We start from the raw sequence: 20,812 nt of genomic DNA, 5'->3' as shown, positions 1-20,812 counted from the left end.
GAGGCCTTCCAACAATATCAGGAAATTATTTCCTTTATGATGTAAGCCACTTTCTGTAACCTGAATATTTCTTTCTGATAAAGGCACTTCAAACTCAACAGGCTCCAAATTGGATACACAAATTCCCCACTTTCTCCAAGATAGAAAAAAAGAAAGAAAGATAGATAGATAGATAGATAGACAGATAGATAGATATTGTGATCTTTTTAAGTGATAACAAAAATAAAAAGTACATACATTGTTAATGGTGCCCTGTGGAGGGATGTGTCTTCCCAGATCTTCCTTATTACAATAAACAGACAAATAGTCACTGATGAACAAACTAGAAATTTCCCTTTCTAGCTTACATTCCAAAACAAAATATATATATATTGCATAATATAGATAAACCTTATCTTCTCTATTCCCTAAATATATTCAATCTTTCCACTGATCTATTTCCACTGGCCTCACTGTCATCTCCCTCCTGGGCTCCTTCATACCACCCTAATTTACCTCCTTGCATACACCTTGCCCCTTCCTTACTTTGCCTGCCCACCTCTTCAATGTCATTTTTTAACCACTCTCTCCACTCTAGCCACACTGCATTTCTTTCAGTATCTCAAACATACCTTGTTTTATTTATTTTTTTTAATTTCAGAGCTTTGGACATGTTTCTCCCTCTACCTGGAACATTCCATTTTCTGAGTTTTAATGAAATTTTCCACTTATTCTTTGGCTTTTCATGTAAACATAACCTCCTCAAGGAAGCTTTCCCTCAACAAGTTTGGGTCCCTCTGTATCCTCCTCAGACAGTATCCTGTACTATGCTGAATGTAATACTAGGACCACCATTTACTGAGTGCTTCCTATATGTCAGGCCACTTGACAGAGAGTTTCCACATTTTGTGGATGAGACAACTGAAGTTCAGAGTGTGGAAACTTTTCCAAGGGCATGTAGTTAGAACATGCCAAGCTAAAATTAAAATACAAATCTGTTGTCTCTAAAGTTTTTACTCTGCCCACTTCATTTTATCTCCCTTGATTCACTGATATTCCTGTAGAATTCAGTGAACTTTAGTATACTCTTGTAAAGTTTCTCTGTAAAGTCTCAAATTACCTAAACTTATATTTAGTAAATATTGACCAAAAAGAAGGTCTTTTAAAAACAGTATTATAAGAAAATAACCCCCAAAAAACAAAGGCCGAAAAGTTTCTCTGATAAGCAGATGCTGATCCATAATGGGGGGTGGGGGTGTGGAAGGAAGAATGAAGGAACTTTGGATTGGGCAGAGGGGTGTGAGAAGAGGGGAGGGGAGGGAGTTTGGAGGTGGGAAGGATGGTGGAATGAGATATTATTACCCTATATACATGTATGATTACACTACCAGTGTGACGCTACACCATATACAGCCACAGGAATGTGAAGTGCTCCATTTGTGTACAATGCGTCCAAATGCATTCTACTGTCAAGTATAACTAATTAGAATAATTTTTTTACAAAATAAAATAATGATGTTATAATAATGACATTATAATAATATTACCATATAGCCATTAACAACTTTCCTTTTGTTTTATAATAATATGATTCTTTAAAAAATACAATGTAATCACTTTTCTTTGTTAATGAATGTCTGGGGCATATGGCTTTACCTATTCATATGACCAGACCTTAACAGCTGTCTCAGGAGCAATCTTGAGAACTTCATACCATTTCCTCTCCACAAAGAAATGACGCCATCCTCTTTCACCATCACTATTAAATGGCTCACCATCTTCACATTCTTTGTTTCTACACTCTGGGCCTTTGAAAGGAAAAGAAGAACTCTAAAGAATCACAATACGATTTGAAGAACTTTGAGAGTCTAAAAAGTGTTGCATGTTTCATCTGTAGGGAAAGCCTTGCTATTCTGTTCTGGTGATCAGACACCTTAGGAAACATGTATATTTTGTTTAATTCTGCAGTTTCCAAAGACATGTTAGATTAGGGACACTGCCCAACATGCCATAAATGTGACTGCGATATAAACTAGAGGATTGCATAGAGGCTACAATACCAGTAAATGGCCTTATGAAAATAACTTTTGTAGTGTACTGGTGGGTAGTGGGCTGCCACAATCTCTGAAGAAAAATGGATACCTAGAATTTGCCTGTCAGAGTGCAAATGTCACCATTATGGGTGCATCTCCCCTGTCTTAGTCTTTAAGAAAATGAGAAAATAGCTAACAAGTGGCTGTGAGACCTTTAACAAGTGTGATCAGTATGGTCTGTGTGAGCAGAGGAAAAAAGATGGAATCTAACTAAATCTGTGACCAACAGACCAGGGCACATATTGGAAAAAAGATATTCAGTTTAGCTTTGAGAGAGTGACAGAGAATGTGCTCTATACATTGAACACATTGAGCATTACAGAAGAAAAATCAATCCCAGAACAATGTGATCCAGCATGTGAGCGAAGACAGCAGGAGAAGAAAACAAATTAAATATAGTCCAGAAAGAGAAGACGCAAAACTGGTTTTTAAATAAGAGGTATTGAAAAGCTATTTGTTAAAAGGCGCTAGGATTCAGGCCCTCTGTCACCAGGCCCTAGAGCACCTCAGCAACCGTGACTGGGCTGCTGAAGAGGAAGTTTGACCAGCTGGAGGAGGACTCCTCCTCATTCTGCTCCTCCACCTCCTCAGACTGTGTCTCTCCTTCCTGCTCCCCAAGCTCTTCAGTCTCAGGTGAACAGAGCCCCTGGGGTCACATGCCTCTAGCTGAATGGGATTTCTGTGGTTCCCAAAGTTTTACCCTTCGGTCCGTTTTGAAGCCAGCTCCTTGGGATTGCCCAGGCCATGTTGCCTTCACTGGGATCACTATCTTCTACTTCCCATGATGCCAGGGCTTCCCCAGTGTGCCCAGCCGTGGTGGCTGTGCTCTGGGCATGGCCTCTCGCCACAGCGCCTGCGCCACTTCTCCTTGTGTGAGTTTGTTCAGGAACAAGTCCAGGCCTGGTGTGAGACATTCCTCCAGTGTTTGAAAGAGGAGAAGCTGGAGATGCTGTGATGGAAGCTTTTGGCCTCTGGAGTACCTGAGGGGGAGGCAGGCCTGCCACTTAAAGTGGATGCCATCATTGATGCCTCTGTGGAAGAGGACTTGGCAGTGGCTGTGGCAGGCGGCCGGTTGGAAGAAGTGAACTTCCTACAACCCCACCCAGCTCAGGGAGGAGTACTCTGTTGTGGACTGCGGGTGTGCAAAGGATCCACCTCAAGTAGAAACAGGAAGTGCAGGCGCTGCACCAATCCCGTGAGAACTGCAATAGGGTCTGTGACCCTGAGACCTGCAGCTGCAGCTTGGCGGGTATCAAGTGCCAGATGGACCACACAGGGTTCCCCTGTGGCTGCTGTAAGGAGGCTGTGAGAACCCCAAAGGCCTTGAGGAATTTAATCAGGCGCATGTGCAAACCCATTTCATCCACACACTCACTAGACCTATGGGTGGCTAGATCCTCTGGACTGTGAAGACTGTAATTTATTTCCATAATTTATTTGGAGTCTGAAGCAGCTTTAGCTGTGCCTTTTTGGCTGGTAGGTAGTGCTGGGGGCAGGGTCCCTTTTGTCCTGCATCCTGTCCTGCCTGGGCTTTGGTGTGTACCAGGTGTGGATGCAAGCCCTGTGATCTATTAATTGCCGGGTTCAGAGATGGCTGTGTAAGCAGGCGCTGGGCTGCCAGTTGTGACCAAAACCCCTTTATGCCTGTCCCACCCAGCCCCTCTGCTTCTTGCCCTCTGATCTACTTTCTCCCCTCCAAAAGGAAGTGGCCTCCATTCCCAGCCCATAATATAGGAGGGGGATACTAGATGCCCAGAAAGGGCAAGGGGCTTGCCTTGGTATGAACATCCCCCTGCAGGGCTTTGGAGCACTGCCCTCCATCTCAGCCCACCATATACCCTGAGGCCAGTTGCTAAGGGGTGGCTCCTTAGGGCTTTTATGCCCTTTGCTGATGTTGAATTATGAATTTTGAATTTTACATCAACTTTTATATTGTCCCAGTGTCAGAACTATAATTTATTCATTTCTCTGTGTGTCTTTGCCAAGAAATCTAGGCTCTGGGCTTGCCCCTTTACCTAGGCAGCCTTGCCATCCTGTGCTATGGGAACACATTGTACATGAGCTGACAGGTACCAATAAAGAGGCTCTATTTAAAAAATAAAAAAGCTATTTGTTTCTAGGGGCTAGAGCAGGCCACCAAATCTTGCACTCTGACATTTGGATACTTAGTGATTGTGGAGGAAATCAGCAAAATCCCTGCAATATATATGTGAGAGGAAAGGAGGAAAAACTGACTAAAATATGAAGAACAAAAAACTAAGAACCAAAATGAAAATATCTTGCCTTGTCCATTGTAGCTAAAAGACAATCACCAATTCTATATTGAAGACAAAAAGGTGTTTAAACTCAGAATGAAATACATGTTTTGTATTGCAACAATAATAAGTGTGTTTGATTTAATTATATAATAAATCTACATAGGGGAGCCAATATACAAAGCCAGTATACAATTAACATTCAAAACCAATATTCAACAAAAGAACTTGTAGTACATAATCATTGAGTGAAGCTCTTGCATACACACTGCCTATTGCACTAGTTTCTCTAGCCCCAGGAAGTTTCAGGGGGTTCCACATTGAAGGAGTCCCTGCTTGGGTGGCCAGTAACCAGTCTACATACTTCCTTCCTGCCCAGTTATCTTCTCATGTCATTGCTGGATCTGTATTCAGAACAGATCTAAACCAAGACAGGGGAGATGCACCCATGATGGTGACATTTGGACTCTGACAGGCAAATTCTAGGTATCCATTTTTCTTCAGAGACTGTGACAGCCCACCACCCACCAGTACACTACAAAAGTTATTTTCATAAGGCCATTTACTGGTATTGTAGCCTCTGTGCTAGCCTCTAATTTATATGGATTACTAAAAATTTTTAAAATCGCTCCTCCTATTGAGTGAATTCAAAACATAATTTAAGTGACATTCTTTGAGTGACATTAAAAGGTATGTCAATTAACCACCAAAGCATAACAACTACCCTACAATATTTAGTGGCTTGAAACAACCATTTTATTTGCTTGTGATTCTATGGATTAGCAATGTGGACTAGGCTGAGCTAGACAGTTTTGCTATTTTTTCCTGTGGTGATCTTTTTATGTGACTATCATTTGGCCTCGTGATATATAAAAGAAAAACTGACAGCCATAAGAAAAGGCAAGTTCTAGAAGGTATCTATAACTTGACCTTGGTGGCTCAGCCTCAATGTGAGAAGTCTGAGAAATGTGATGGAAAGAAGAACCTTGATCCTGCCACACAGAGAGGGAAAGAGAAACTGGCAAAGGAAACAATGAGACTACAAAAACATCTGTGGAATATTCAAGAACATAACCCACAGGGAATTTATTCAGGCATTTCTTGGGACTCTTTGCCTCATAAGGGAGAAAACATAAACAGGATGTTATGTTTTAGATATGAGGTGTACCCCAAAAGCTAATGTGTGAGATAATGCAAGAAAGTTTAGAGGTTAAATGCTTGGGTTATGAGAGCCTTCACCTAATTTGTGCATTCATCTTCTGATAGGGATTAACTGGGTGCTAACAGTAAGAAGGTAGGGTGTAGCTGAAGGAGTTGGGTCCTTGGCCTTTGGACTTTATATTGTCCTTGGTGAGCAGAGCTCTTTCTGTGCCTCTTGGTGCCCTGTCCTGAGCTGCTTTCCTGCACACTTTTGCCATGATGTTCCGCCTTACCTTGGTCACAGAGCAATGGAACTGGCTGTGAATGGACTAAGACCTCTGAAACCATGAGCTCCACATAAACTTTTCCTCCTCTAAAATTGTTCTTTTCAGGTCTTTTGGTCACAGCAGAAAAAAAAAAAAAGCTGACCAAAACACAGGATGTGCATACTTCTTATATATATATAAAACTTTTGTGGGAAAAACATATCTATACTCTATAGAAAATCCATATCAGCTTCCTAAAATATCCAGTGCTTCATTATTAACTATGAAAGCATGACAAAGAATCATTGTTTATCTAGGGAAGAGGGGGATTACAACATAAAAAAACTGAGATAAACAGAATTACTAATTCCAGAAAAAATAATTACAATTCGGGAAACTACAATTAATTAAAACACAACAATATAAAGTGGCCTCTAGTATACCTAAAAGAATTGAGATGCTAATGAACATGAAGGTAGAGGAAAGCAAATTCATTCTATCTTCTTGAGCTGGGACATCTTTGTCTTCATGCTGTCAGAACTTCATGTCTCAGGACTCAGAGACTTAGACCAGTAGACTCACACCTCAGCCCAATTCTCCAGTCTTTGGTCATGGACTGAGAGTTGAACCATGGTCCTCAGGCCTGTGGATTTGGACACTAGCAGGTCTCCTAGTTCTCCAGTTTGCAGACAGTACATCACAGAACTTCTTAGCCTCTATAATCACATGAGCCAATTCCCATTATAAATCAATCACCCCCTTCTCTCATTCAATAAGTTATAGGACTGAACACAGGTGACAAAATATGCACAGTGAAAAAAATAAGACTTGAGCCCCTTTCCCCTGCTTCGAATTCAGAATATCTGCAACCAAGCACACTTGCTTCATCTCTATTTCTGTAAAAATTAGAGAGAAATGTGTTCCTCAGTGGCTCAAAAAGGTAAAAGTAGGTAGTGGTTGTTGCTAGAGGCCCATAATTTCTGCCTTAAGTACAGCAATGGAAAGAGTGGAAACCCTCCTCACCCCCTGCCACAGCTATATCACGAGATCCATAGAAAGTAGGCCCCAAGGCACAGGCAATCAATTTAAGGCATGGCCTACTTCAAAGGGACCACAACCAATTACAGGTTCCTGGGAGAGAACAAAGGGTTAGTTTAACTCCTGGACCAGCCTCTGTTTCTTCAGGTCACAATTTTTGATTCTCTCCATGAATCAAAGATGGTGTAGGTCCATCACCCACCTTCAATAAAAGGGGAGACTTTCTAATTTTGCCCCTCCCTAGAACACTAGTGCTAGATTATTAGACTGTGTTCAATGATTTGTTTACATATCAATCTCCATCCATAAAAATTGTGCATGCATAAAAAAACAGTATATTATTAGGTTTTTGTAACCTCAAGATGAGTTCAACACCTGGCAGCTACTGAATAAATGAATCCAGATAACTGGCAATAGTTTGCACATGAGAGTATAAAAAATAATATTGACCTGTCTAAAATCTTCTCTATGAGAAGCATCACATATTATTCATGTTACTCAAAAACATACACATGAGCCATGCAACACACCTGCATTAGGATGTTTAGACATTCCATTGGTCCTGTGCATGTTTGAGCACAGGTAGCAGCTATGCCCCCAGCCAACAGGTATTTCCACAACTGGCCAGGTTTTCTTTCCTCATCAATGATATCCTGAAAAGTCCATCTTTCACCTATATCAGTTCCCTGTTAAAACAAAATAAGTAGCAACTAGATGGTCTCAAATGAAAGTTTTATCTCCTCATAAGATCTAAGGAATGGTGTATATATCTTTCCTCAAATATTGTGCTCTACCAACCAGTAAAAATTTAAATAACTCATTACATTGTCAATTATAAATTAATAATAACTATATTATCATGTTTAGGATAATCTTTACCAATTTTAAATATATTGCATTTTCAATTGAAAGTTATTTGTCTAAGATTGAATACAAAAAAATAATCTTTCAAATTCTCATAAATATTTTTAGCTATGGCAAAACTCAATTCAAACAAACTACTAGTGAGGTAGTAGCTATTTAATTGACAATAATTTCAGAGTCTCTTTAGAGTTCAAGATCTAGTGAATTGCTATGTTATCTTCAGTCAGACTATAGTTTAACAAAATAAATATGAAATATATAATACATATTTAAAAGAGTTTTCTTTTAAATCTTGACCTACAGTAGAAGTGGTGAAGTCTGATCATTTCTACGTAGTTCCTAAAGCAGAAAATAAGTTCTGCTATACATGTATCATAACTTGGAATTTTTGAGGGGCCAGAAGATTGGTCACATAGATTTTGATTAAGAACCTGGGCCCAGGAATTAGATGGTATCAAATCCAGACTTCCCTAATCCTAACTGAACAACTTCTCTGGGCCTCAGTTTCCTCAAATGTGAAGTAGAAAAAATATTAATTCCTTCTTTGTATGATTGTTAAGATAAATGACAATCCAGGTACAGTGGCACACACCTGTAATCCCAGGCTGTTCTAGAACTTGTGCTTTCCCTCCCTAAGTCTCCCAATTACAGGTACACCACAGCCCCCAGCTACAACACAGAATGTTAAGAGAAATTTCAAGTGTTGAAGAAAGAAACAGATTTCACGAAGAAACAACAGACATCACAGCTTTGAAATATCAGTTTCAGTTAAAGTCCTTTATTTTCTACTGGTAATCATAACAGCTAAGAAAGTATGGTGCTTAACATGACAATTTTTTAATAACAAAATTTTTTAATAACAAAAAATTGTTATTCTAAATGCTTTATATTTTTTAACTTCTTTAATCCCCACAATGACCTAAGGCACAGGTCACATTGACATATAATTTTACAGACTGTGTTACATTTTTATGCCCATGACCCATGACATAAAATAAATAGTAAAAAGAGACTACTTACAGTAAAATGATTTCAGTAATGAACAATTTCCTCAACATTTCTGACAGATTTCAATAGGAAATTCTTCTTCCATTCATCCCAGTCCACTGTCATTGACCCATCAAGATCCATGTTGTATATTTTTTTTTTAAAAAGAATATGCTCAAATAGAAATTGTGATGCATAAATTTCAAAAACATCAACAATGACATCAAGTCAGAACATCTGGATTATAGTAGAGCTGTGTCCATTGTTACTTTTGTGATATGGGAGGTCACCTAACAGCCCTATACTCCAATTTATGTGGGGATAATTCCTACAATAAGGAACTATTCAAAGTATTAAATGAGACGATATATACATTGTCACCATAAATTATAAAGAACTGCAGAAATGTAAGTCTGTATTATTACGTCCCAATCTGCCAGTGCTTCTTCTTCAACATTTCTCCTTCTTTCTGCTTAAAACATCATCTTTTAACTTCTTTTCATTGCTAATCTCTCTAGCAACGGAGTCATGCTGACAAATACCCTTTGTTGTTGCATATCTTAAAAGACAAATTCCATTTTTATGGATCTAAAATATCTAATATCCAAAATGTCAAAAGAAATCTGAATAGCCATGGAATTATAATTCCCATTGAGATGATACTGTTCAAGCCCATTTCAAGAATTTTAAAAATTGCCATTAGAGTGAGGCACAGTGGCAGAAGCCTATAATCCCAGTGGATTGGAATACTGAGGCAGGAGGATCACTAGTTCAAAGCCAGCCTCAGAGAGACCTTGTCTCTAAATATAAAAAATGGCTGGAAATATAGTTCAATGGTTAAGCACCCCTGGGTTCAATCCTCAGTACCTCAGTACAAAAAAAATTCCCATCAAAGAATTTATCAAATAACTAAATGAAATTAAGAATTTGAAGAAAGACAGTGAGATACATTGCTTTACTAATTTTGGTTTTAAATTTTTGTCTCAGCCAACTTGAATCCTCGTTTTTTTTTTTTTTCAGGGATTATTGCTAATCCTAAAGCATCTCCTCAAGTCACCAGTTCAATTCCTAACACTCATTCTCAGGCCCCAAGTCATCCCAATTCTTCCCAAAACATGAGTGCTCAAGCAGTTTCATCATAAATAAAGAAAAACAAAAAGACTCTTGTCCCCACCTTCCCCACTATCACTCTGTTTCTGTCTCTGTCCTTACCTCCATTGTCTCCAATCTCTCCTTGCCATTTTTGAACCCACTAAACTCTCACCACCATTACTCCACCAATGGCTTCCACAGGGCTAAATCCAGTGGTCTATCCCCTGTCCTTGTCTTAGCTTATCAGAGTCATTTGACAGAGAGAACTACTGGTTTACCCTTTTATCTCTAGTTGCTCCTTCTGGGTCACTTTGACTGATTCTGCCCATCTCCCGTCTCTTAACATTGGAAAATATTAGGACTCAGTATACTTTATTCTCTCCCTGATCATCTCTCCAGCCTCATGGCTTTAAAGACTTTCTGAAAGTAACAACTCACAAATCTCTAGCTGGGGTGTTCCTTTGAACTCCAGACTAGTAGTTCAAGTTGCCTACTTGACATTTTTACTTAGATGTCAGATTAGCATCTGAAACTTAACAAAAACAAAACTAGATTCTGATATGCACTCTGTCCTAACCCAGCTTCTCTCACAATCTTGTCCATCCTACTACATGGCAGCCCCAGTCTTCTAAGTGCTCATATCAAAACTCCTGACTACCCTCTTTTGTATCACACACATGACCCAGAAGTAAATCCTGTCGCCATTTCAAAATATATCAATAATCCAAACAGTTCTTACTTTTTCCATCCTAATACAAGCCACCCTCAAATTTTGTCTGTTATGTAAAACTGTCCTAATTGCTCTTTTTTATTTCATCCTTACCCTAGCTACTCTCAATACACCAGCCAGAGTGAGGGTGTTACAACTTAAGTTAGATCATGTCACACATCTGTTTAAAACCATCCAATAATATATCAGTAAAAGTCCAAGTCCTCACAATTTCCTGCAAGACCTCATGTGATCTGGCCTGTTACCTCTTCAATCACACACCTCCTATCATCCTCTTTCTCATTCACTCTATTCCAAACCCCCTTCAGCCCCTATCTCTTCCTATTTTCTTTGTCTGGAAAGATCTCCCCCAGGATTCATCAAGTCTTCCATGTCACCTCCTTCAGATCTACTCAAATGTCACCTTCAAGGTCTTCTCTATTTACCATGTGTAAACTGTAGTTTCTTCCTCAACACACACACACACACACACACACACACACACACACACACAAACACACACACATCTTGAGCTGTTGGTTCCAACCCCTCCCAGTCTGCTATAAGCCACCTCCTCTTTCTCTACATCATGTGCAACATGTCCTTCTCTGACAGATATTCTTCCTCAAAGCTCACCTATCCTTAAAAAAATAAATAACATTTAGACTTGCTCATTTGTTCTTTCTTTGTCTCATATTTCTAAATCAATAAACCCAATAACAGACCTCACCTCCTCACCTCCCTATCATTCAATAGCCCTCTGCAGTCTGATGTAGCCCTTTGTCACACTGCTGAAACCGCTTTCACTGAGAAATCTCCCAATGGACATTTTTCAGTATTGATCTGTGGCGAGCCGCTTCTGCGGACTGTGGTCGCCATTACAAGATGGCGCTGGCCTTGTGGTGGTCTGTGATAAACAACTCCTTCTTTGGGAGAGTTGGCACATGGTTCTTTGACACCCTACGAGAAAGCTCCACGTGGCAGCTTCGCATTGGGTGTTTGGATACTTTATTAAGGCTGGGAGGGGCTTCTGGGAGATTAGAAGAACTCTCGAGAGCTTGAATAAACAGCTGTAAGAAGATTCCCGGTGTTGCGTCTTCCTTGCGGGCAAGGGGGTCGCGACAAGTGGTGCCGAAACCCGGGAAAATCAAAACTTGCAAGTCGTCAGAGGTGGTGCACTGAACAGTCCCGGTAAGTGGGACCCCATAGTCCCCGTGGGTGGGACCCGACAGTCCCGGTGAGTGGGACCCGATAGTCCCGGTGGGCGGGACCTGATAGTCCCGGTTAGTGGGACCCGCAATCAAAGCGGAGTCAGCTCCTCTACAAAGACAGAGAGAGCCTCATATTTTATTGCAGCTGCACTGTGTACTTTTCTTTTGTTTCTGTGTACTTTCGTTTTGTCCTCTGTATCTGTTCTGTTGCTGTGTCATGGGTGTCACATCTTCAAGCCCGCTTCTTCTGGCACTAGACGGCCTGTTACGTTCCAAAGGCCTGAAAGTGAAACATAGTATCTTACAGAGATTTTTGCAGAAAGTAGATGTTGCTGCACCGTGGTTTGCATATTCGGGCAGCCTTACTATGCCTTGTTGGGATAAATTGGGCAAGGATCTTGACTTTGCTTGTGAGCAGGGCATATTGGAGGGTGGGGTGATTCCCCTTTGGAAGATAGTCCGTAGTTGCCTCACAGATGGCAGATGTCATGACGCACTTGCTAAAGGACAGGAGGTTTTAGAAAAGTTACATGAGGAGAAATCGGAGACAGCAGGCAGTGCGATATCTCAGGAGGATGGGAGTGTGCGGAGCGTGAAACAGGGGAGGAGACGATTATCTCTGACAAAAGGTGAGGTATCTCGGGAGGATGGGAGCGTGCGGAGCGAGAAGCAGGGGAGGAAACGCTTGTATCCAGATCTCAGTGCGCTGCGCACACCCCCATGTGGAAGCGGGTCAGAAGAAGAGGAGGATGAGGAGGAGGAGCTTGGGAGGCTGTCTCGCCAGCTAGGGAGTTTAGCTGCTGGAGAAGGGAACGAAGATAGACCGGGGCTCAAGAAATGTGATCCTCCAGACCCACCGCCGTATGGTGGGGGTGTTTCGGGGAGAGCTTTCCATGCTCAAACATGGAAGGCTGTTAACGCTGAGATGGGTCTTGCTTATCCAGTTTTTCAGGATGAGAATAGGGGAAGATTTTCGGAGCCTTTAGATTTCAAAATTGTGAAGACCCTGGCAGAGTCTGTACGCACTTATGGGGTGGATGCCGCCTTCACATTAACTCAGGTGGAGAGTCTGTCTAGATTCTGTATGACTCCCTCTGATTGGGCTAGCCTTGTTCGGGCTTGTGTTTCTCCGGGCAAGTATTTGGACTGGAGAGCATTTATGCTAGAGGGCGCAATAGAGCAGGCCGCCCAAAACCATGCAGCAGGACATCCTCATTGGGATAAGGACATGCTTTTGGGGCAAGGTAGATTTGCTAATCAACAGACAGGATTCCCTCCTGAGGTATATGATCAAATTAATAACATTTGCATTCGGGCATGGAAGTCACTTCCAAATAGAGGAGAAGTGTCTGGTAATTTGACCAAGATTTTACAAGGCCCTACAGAACCCTTTTCAGATTTCGTAGCAAGGATGGTGGATGCTGCTGGAAAGATTTTTGGGGATCCTGATAGAGCCATGCCCCTTGTTAAGCAATTGGTCTTTGAGCAATGCACCAAGGAATGTAAAGCAGCAATCGCTCCTTATAAGAACAAAGGCATAGAAGTATGGATGAAAGTGTGTAGAGAGATTGGAGGGCCTTTAACTAATGCAGGTCTTGCAGCTGCTGTCCTTCGGATTGCAAAAGGGGGCAATCCTGCCGCCAGAACATGCTTCCATTGTGGTCAACCCGGTCATATCAGACGTGAGTGTCCCAAAAATGTCAATTTTACTGGACCTCCTCACGGTGGCCCTTCCACTGGCCTTCGATCACCGGGATTGTGTCCAAGGTGCAAAAGGGGGAAGCATTGGGCAAAAGAGTGTACATCAGTGAGGGACATCCATGGACAGCTTATTTCAGCTGGGCCAAAAAACGGCCGACGGGGCCCCCGACCCCAGGGCCCGCAAATATATGGGGCAGTGGAGAATGTCACACCCGAACCCGAGACATGGCCATCTCTACGCCATCCCATGAAACGCGGAGAGCCACTACAGGTGCCGCGGGATTGGACCTCTGTTCCACCTCCAGACTCGTGTTAACACCTAAGATGGGAGTCCAATTGGTGGAAACTGAGTTCAAAGGGCCTCTACCACCTGGCACTGTAGGTTTGCTAATTGGACGTGCATCTTCCATTTTGCAAGGTCTTCATGTTTTCCCTGGAGTCATAAGTCCTGATACTGTAGGGATAGTAAAGGTTATGGTGGAAGCTCCAAAAGGCATTGTGTCCATCTCCCCAGGAGATCGGATTGCTCAATTACTGGTTTTGCCTAGTTTACATGATCATTTCCCTGCAGACTCAAAGTCACGGACAGGGAATGAGATTGGTACCACCGGAGGGAATTGTGCTTATTTGTCACTAGATATGAGTAATCGCCCTACTTTGGAATTAAGCATAGAAGGTAAATCAATTGTGGGCTTACTTGATACAGGTGCAGATCGTAGCATCATTGCACTTAAGGACTGGTCTAAGGGATGGCCAGTGCAGACTTCTGATCAATCTCTGAGAGGACTTGGATATGCCCAGGCTCCTCAGGTTAGCTGTAGACATCTTTCCTGGAAGGACCCGGAAGGACATCATGGTACTTTTCAGCCTTATGTACTTAATTTACCTATCTCTTTATGGGGCCGTGACCTGATGAAAGACATGGGGTTCACTCTTAGTAATGACTATTCCCCAGTGTCCCAACAAATTATGCACAATATGGGGTATAGGCCAGGTTTAGGACTAGGAAAACATTTACAGGGACGTAAGCATCCTGTACAAGGTCATCAAAAGCTTGACAGATTTGGTCTGGGTTTTTCCTAGGGGCCGCTGAGGCTCAAATACCCATAACATGGCTCACCGAGGAGCCTGTTTGGGTGCCTCAGTGGCCTCTTCCCTCGGTTAAACTGGCAGCAGCCCATGCTCTAGTTAAAGAACAACTTGACTTGGGTCACATCCAACCCTCTACTTCTCCATGGAATACTCCCATATTTGTCATTAGGAAAAAATCAGGGAAGTGGCGCCTACTGCATGATCTACGAGCGGTTAATGCTCAAATGCAACCTATGGGGCCCATTCAGAGAGGGCTGCCTCTGCTCTCTTCTGTTCCTCAAGGCTGGCACATTATTGTTATTGACATTAAAGACTGTTTCTTTTCTATTCCTTTACATCCTAAAGACTCGCAGCGTTTTGCCTTTACCCTTCCCTCGTGTAACCACGAGGAACCAGATCAAAGGTTTGAGTGGATAGTGTTGCCGCAGGGAATGGCTAATAGTCCCACAATGTGTCAGATGTATGTAGGGAAGACACTTGTGCCCCTCAGACAAAAGTACTCCTCCATCAAGATCATTCATTATATGGATGATGTATTATTGGCTGCTAAATCAGAACAAACAGTTCATGAGGCCTATGACGACCTCGTGAAGTTGTTAGCACAATGTGGGCTGCATATAGCACCTGAAAAGGTTCAAACAGGAGATTCTATTAAGTATTTGGGAGCAACAATTGGGTATGACAAATTACAACCACAAAAAATCACCATACGAACTCAGGATCTTCAAACTCTAAATGATTTTCAGAAACTGCTGGGAGATATTAATTGGATACGAGGATATTTACATATTTCTAATGTTGTACTACAGCCTTTGTATGCTACTCTTAAAGGTGATCCAGATCTTACTTCCCCTCGTAGCCTCACCAAAGAGGCTAGAGCGGCCCTTATGACAGTAGAAGAAGCTATACAACATGCCACTTTATGCAGGCTCCAGAGTGATAAACCTTTTCAATTATGTGTGCTTGCCACTATGCGGCAGCCTACTGGAGTACTATGGCAAGATGGACCTTTGCTATGGATACACCCACATGTATCCCCAGGAAAATCCTTAGAATATTATCCTGATGCTGTTGCAGCATTAGCACTTAAAGGGATTCAACAAAGCATTCAATTTTTCGGACAATCACCTTCTTCTCTTATTATACCCTATACTAAAGCTCAACTTAATGTTTTGTGTGCTACTCTAGATAACTGGGCTATTCTATGTTGTTCGTTTCAAGGGGATATTGATAATCATTACCCTTCTCATCCGTTACTCCATTTTGTTAAGGAACATCCTATTATTTTCCCTAAAGTAACTTCATCCAGTCCAATTCCGGGGGCTGTTAATATTTTTACTGATGGTTCCAAGTCTGGAATGGGAGCTTATGTCATTAATGATTCTCCCCCTGTCCAGCATCAATTTGCTCCTGGAAATCCACAATGGGTAGAACTGCAAATTGTTATTGAGGTGTTTAAACAGTGTTCTTTTCCTTTTAATCTCATTTCGGACTCCATCTATGTGGTGCAAGCACTAAAAATCCTAGAGGCTGTGGGAGCTATTAGTGATGCCCGTAATGTATCTGCTTACTTTAATCAGCTTCGACAGCTTATCTGTAGCCGCACTGCTCCCTTTTATCCAATGCACATCCGGGCTCACACCTCTCTCCCTGGTCCATTATCACAGGGTAATGCCTGTGCGGACTCAGCCACTCGAGGTCAGTTGATCTGTTTGGCTTCCTCCTTAGAAGAGGCTAAATTGTTTCACCAAAATTTCCATGTTAATGCTTTAACACTGCGCAGGCGTTTTTCCATTTCTAGAGCAGATGCTCGGCAGATAGTATTGCACTGTCCCCATTGTGTCACATTTCTTCATCCCCCTACTTATGGAGTGAACCCACGGGGGTTGAAGCCACTGGTTGTCTGGCAAATGGATGTGACACATATACCTGACTTTGGTAACCTCAAGTATGTCCATGTTTCTGTTGATACGTGCTCTGGAGTTATTCATGCTTCTGCGTTATCAGGAGAAAAGGCACGTAATGTCATCACTCATTGCCTGGAAGCCTGGGCGGCGTGGGGTGCGCCCACGTCCCTTAAGACTGACAATGGACCTGCTTATACTGGCAGACAATTCACGTCCTTTTGTTCTACTATGGGAGTGCAACTTACTCATGGTCTGCCTTACAATCCTCAAGGACAAGGCATTGTTGAGCGTGCTCATCGCACCTTAAAGGAAACTTTACAAAAACAAAAAGGGGGAATAGGAGCTGGACATACTCCTAAAGAATGCTTGTCCTTAGCTCTCTTTACTATTAATTTTTTGAATTTGGATATTCATGGTCGCTCTGCGGCCGATAGACATGTGTTCCCTCAGCCCTCTGTGATTGGCTATGTTAAGTGGAAAGATGTTCTTACGGGCCAATGGAACGGCCCCGACCCCGTGCTGACATGGGCACGAGGATCCGTATGTGTTTTTCCCCAGGATCGCACGGAACCATTGTGGGTCCCTGAACGCCTGACAAGAAGAGTCCTGACGCCAGCTACTCAGCAACAAGAATTACCACAGCAATCCCGTGATGAGGATCTTCATTCTGCTGAGTGCTCTGGCTCTGGTGCTGATGCCGATGACACAGACGACACCAATGCAATGGTGGGCGGTGGCACGGGCTTGGCCAATGCCGATGCCGGTTCACGGTAATTCCAGTGTCCTTCCCACTCTTTTCTCTACCTCGTGTGAGATGTCTGCGCCCTGTGCCTCTCCTAGAGGGGACGTGGAACGCATTTACAATCAATCTCAAGTTAATCTCACAGGAGTGTTTTGTTTTAGCCTTGGGAACACTCATTGTATCCGTCTTAAGACCAAGAATTTGACTAACTGGGACAATCCATTGCAGTCCAGTCAAGTCTCAGGGAGCATTCTCAGTACTGTATTGGGCCAAGTAGTCTCAGGGGAACAATCAGGCTCAGGAACCTCCGTAAATAGCTCTGCTTTAACCATAACTACCTTGGCTAGTATCTCCGAGGTACTAATTCCAATGCCCCCATATTCTAGTGGACTTCCTTATGCCACTCATTTTAAGGCTTCTCCTTACTGTACCCCTAATCTTGGTTTCCCCCCAACATTCACGCCTTGTCAGGATTATTCTTGGGAGAAACGTCAAGTTGCTAAAGGTTTCTCCCTTTCCCCCTCTCTTAAGAGGTATGTTTATGACTTTAGCAACAGTGCCAACTCCTCTACAGGAGTGGGTTGGTCCTGGTTTCAATGGCTGATTTCCAACACAAAGGGGGCTTCAGCTGATATTTCTGCACTGGCTCAATTGCTGGGAGCCAAAAGTTGGTTGGCTAATGTTTCTGGCACTGTTTACGAGAGTGAGCGAGGTAGTAGACTCACATCTGTTTCGTTCAACTCTCTGTTGGATAATGCCACATTGCCCCCTGCAGCGGTTTGTGTTCAATCTCCGTTCTTACTCCTTTTGGCTAATGACACCTCGTCAGAAATGCTGGATTGTTTTAATGTTAATTGTTTCTTATCTGAATGTTGGGATGGTTCTTCGGCTGTAGCAGTGGTTATGAAAATTCCAACCTTTGTTCCAATCCCAGTTATTGCGGACCCTGATAAATTCCCCATTGTTGAGCTACTTAGAGTCCGCAGGGATTTTGGAATCACAGCTGCTATAGTGACAGCCGTGGCGGTATCTGCTGCTGCAGCGGTCGCGGCCGGAGTGGCCATGGCCAATCAAGTGCAGACTGCTGCCTCCGTTAATCAAGTTGTTCAACAAACTTCTATGATACTTGAGTCCCAAAATGCAATTAATCAACATATTTTGTCAGGGATCTTAGCTGCCAACCAAAGAATAGATTTACTCCAAGCTCAGGTAGAAGAATTGGCTGATTTGGTGCTTTTGGGCTGTGTTGATCAACGTGCACATTTATGCATAACCTCTGTCAGATTTAATGATTCCAGGAATGCCTCCCGTATCATCGGAGAATACTTGGCCGGAAATTGGTCCATGGCAGCGGAAGACATGATCCAGTCTCAACTAACCCAGATAGCTGTCTTGAATAGTACCCACGTTGATCCCATAACGTTGGGTCAATTCACTGATTGGATATCTTCTGCCTTTTCCTTTTTTAAAGAGTGGGTGGGGGTAGGCATTTTTGGCGCAATGTGTTGCTTCGGTATGGTTCTCTGCTTGTGGTTTCTCTGCCGCCTTAAGGCCCGCAATGCTCGCGATAAAGCTATGATTATACAAGCACTTGCAGCTTTGGAAACTGGCAACTCACCTCAAGTTTGGCTTGCACAAATTAAACAGTAAACCTTTGACATGGTCGTTGCACCCCAAGTTTTACGGACATTGCACTGGGAACGACATGTCCTTCCTTGTTATTCTCCTAGTGTTGGAAAGCCCTTGCACTCTGCCGGCTTTACTGCCATTGCACACAGATGGGTTTCCACGCTAGTACTTTTCTATCGCTCTATGACCCGTGCCTTTCTTTTAGGGTGTTGCCAACTTGTTTGTCGTTGTATTTCTATACAGCCACAGTTCAGCCTCAGAGACCTAATCATGACTGGCTGAGTAGATACCATTAAACGCCTTGGCAACAACGAGCTGATCTTGTAGTACCCAGAGACGGGCAACTTTCACGCTTGCACTGCAACCTAAGACAGGGGAATGGGGCCTCCCCAAAGACGGGTAAGCAATGTAAGGGCAGTGAACGACCTAAGACAGGGGCTACTTGATTCCCTTTGACGTGCTATAAACAGAAGGAAAAAACTGCTGGCAGTGGATTCCCCCCGGCCCCCAGGGCTTGGATCCAGCCCTGATTTGTATGCACGTCAAGGAGGCCAGCTCACAGGGCCTTAACAGCTTTGTGGTGTCTGTTTTCATATTCAGCCAATAACGGTCATGTGGGAACGTCCTGACCTGCTTGGGTCTGATGAGGTTCCTGGTTGAAGGCTTCGTATGAGTAATGGCGATTCACCTCTACTCTTGCCTGTTTTGTTTTTAGTAAACGAAAGGGGGAACTGTGGCGAGCCGCTTCTGCGGACTGTGGTCGCCATTACAAGATGGCGCTGGCCTTGTGGTAGTCTGTGATAAACAACTCCTTCTTTGGGAGAGTTGGCACATGGTTCTTTGACACCCTACGAGAAAGCTCCACGTGGCAGCTTCGCATTGGGTGTTTGGATACTTTATTAAGGCTGGGAGGGGCTTCTGGGAGATTAGAAGAACTCTCGAGAGCTTGAATAAACAGCTGTAAGAAGATTCCCGGTGTTGCGTCTTCCTTGCGGGCAAGGGGGTCGCGACATTGATCCCTTCTGTTAAAAAAAAAATCTAGGATTTAGCAGGGCTGCTGTCACAGTTGTTGCCGCAGCCCCCACCTCTGCCGCTGCCAAGGCTCAATACAAGGGTGCCCCAAGTGAGGCAGGACGCACCAAAAATCTGATGAAGAAATGGGAAGAGCAGCGGGAGCAGATGGAGCAGAGGAAGCAGCGGGTCACAGAGGAGAACATAATGAAATCCAACATTGACAAGAAGTTCTCTGCACACTATTATGCTGTGAAGGCAGAGCTCAAGTCCAGCACCGTCTTGTGACCCTGAATGACATGAAAGCCTAAGAGGAAGCACTGGTGAAGGAGCAGAAGAAGCAGCTGGCCAAGAGGGAGTAGTCAAAGGAGCTGCAGCTAAAGCTGGAGAAGCTGCAAGAAAAGAGCGCCAGAAGGAGGCCAAGCAGAAGATCTCTAGCCTGTCCTTCACCTTGGAGGAAGAAGAGGAGGGAGACGAAGAGGAGGAGGAGGTGGCCATGCATGAGGAGCAGCTGGAAAGGGAAGATATCACCACAAAAAGAAGGAAATTGGGGAAGAACCCAGATGTGGACACCAGCTTCTTGCCTGACCAAGACAGGGAGGAGGAGGAAAATTGTCTCTGGGAAGAGCTGTAGCAGGAGTGAGAAGTCAAGCAGGAGAAGATTAAGAGTGAAAAGATTGAAACACCTTCAGTTACTGGGCTGGCTCTGGACACCAGCAGACAGTCAAAATGAAAAAGGGCAGTACAATGCAGCAGTTCCTCCAGAAGGCACTTGAGATCCTGCGTGAAGACTTCAGTGAGCTCAGGTCAGCAGGGGTGGAGCAGCTCATGTACATCAAGGAGGACTAATCATTCCCCATCATCACAGTTTCTGTGACTTCATTGTTACCGAGGCACGTGGGAAGAACTAGCCACTCTGTAACTTTGATGTTCATGATGATGGGCGGCTACTCAGCGATGCCACTGTGAAGTATGAGTCTCATGCAGGAAAGGTGGTGCTGAGGAGCTGTTATGAGAAGAACAAGCACATCTTCCTGCCATCTGCTGGGAGCCCTATGACCCTGAAAAGAAGTGGGACAAGTATAAGATCCAGTGA

The 20,812-nt window shown here is 43.3% G+C and overlaps 1 pseudogene across 1 annotated transcript in view; it reads left to right on the top strand.

The window, feature by feature from the left end:
- LOC308656778 (protein FAM50A-like) overlaps positions 1 to 20,812 on the top strand; it is a 34,774-nt pseudogene extending 13,962 nt beyond the window's left edge. The window contains exon 6 of the transcript in view: positions 19,748 to 20,812. The product of the transcript in view is annotated as a protein FAM50A-like (transcript). The remainder of the gene's footprint in view (positions 1 to 19,747) is intronic.

This window comes from Spermophilus citellus (assembly GCF_964194105.1).
Source record: "Spermophilus citellus genome assembly, chromosome: 9".
Taxonomy (NCBI): Eukaryota; Metazoa; Chordata; class Mammalia; order Rodentia; family Sciuridae; genus Spermophilus; species Spermophilus citellus.
The sequence above is the reverse complement of the archived record's forward strand: the minus strand, read 5'-3'. Positions and strand labels throughout refer to the sequence as shown.